Below are 802 nucleotides of genomic sequence, written 5' to 3'. Positions count from 1 at the left end.
TCACCTGTTATTAGGCCCCACCTCCCAATACTGTTGCTTTAGGATTAAGTTTCAACACATGCACTTTGGGGGAACACATTCAAACCACAGCAAGTAGTAAGATAGAGAAATGTTGACAAAATTCTCTGATATTTGCACAGTGATGCCAAATGAAGCATGGGCTATTTGAAAGCACCAGTATGTTTTATGTATTTTACTTTTAAAAATCGAGGTCAAATAAAGGTGTGGTCAGGAGTTTTGTGTGAACTTCTTGCTCAGACTTCAGATCATTTCTCCTTCTCTTCCTGTTTTCTACCTTTGCAATTAGATAGTTTCTTTTTCCTGTTTGCATAATGTGGAAGGTTGGGGGAGTTATTGTTTTACAGCTCACTGAATTTGTATCTGAAAAGAAATACCTATAGCATTTTAGTGGATAAATAAATGTTAGGTAGCTGATAAATATTTTTTCTAGGAAACAAATCATAATCTTATTCTGGACCAATTAAAGTTTTAGCTTAATTGTTTATAGATCTAACAGCCTTAGTATTTCCGTAGAAAACTTTATGAGAAGGACTCTTATTCTTATTTCAGAGTACAAAATCTGGTTATTTAGGGTATGTGATAGTTTTCTAAAATTTAAAGTAACTTCCAAATATATTTTTGTCTACTTGCTATCAATTGTTTATGCTCAAAAAGTGTAAACTATTTTAATATCAAATTAATTAAAATGCAGTTAAAGAGATAATTCAGATATAACTCCCTTCCAATAAGGAATTTTAATTTTAGTATAGACATGGGTTTTTGATTAGCGGTGCTATTCTTT

Source organism: Galeopterus variegatus, unplaced genomic scaffold (genome assembly GCF_000696425.1).
Source record: "Galeopterus variegatus unplaced genomic scaffold, G_variegatus-3.0.2 Scaffold3362, whole genome shotgun sequence".
Taxonomy (NCBI): Eukaryota; Metazoa; Chordata; class Mammalia; order Dermoptera; family Cynocephalidae; genus Galeopterus; species Galeopterus variegatus.
Note: the sequence above shows the minus strand (reverse complement) of the source record.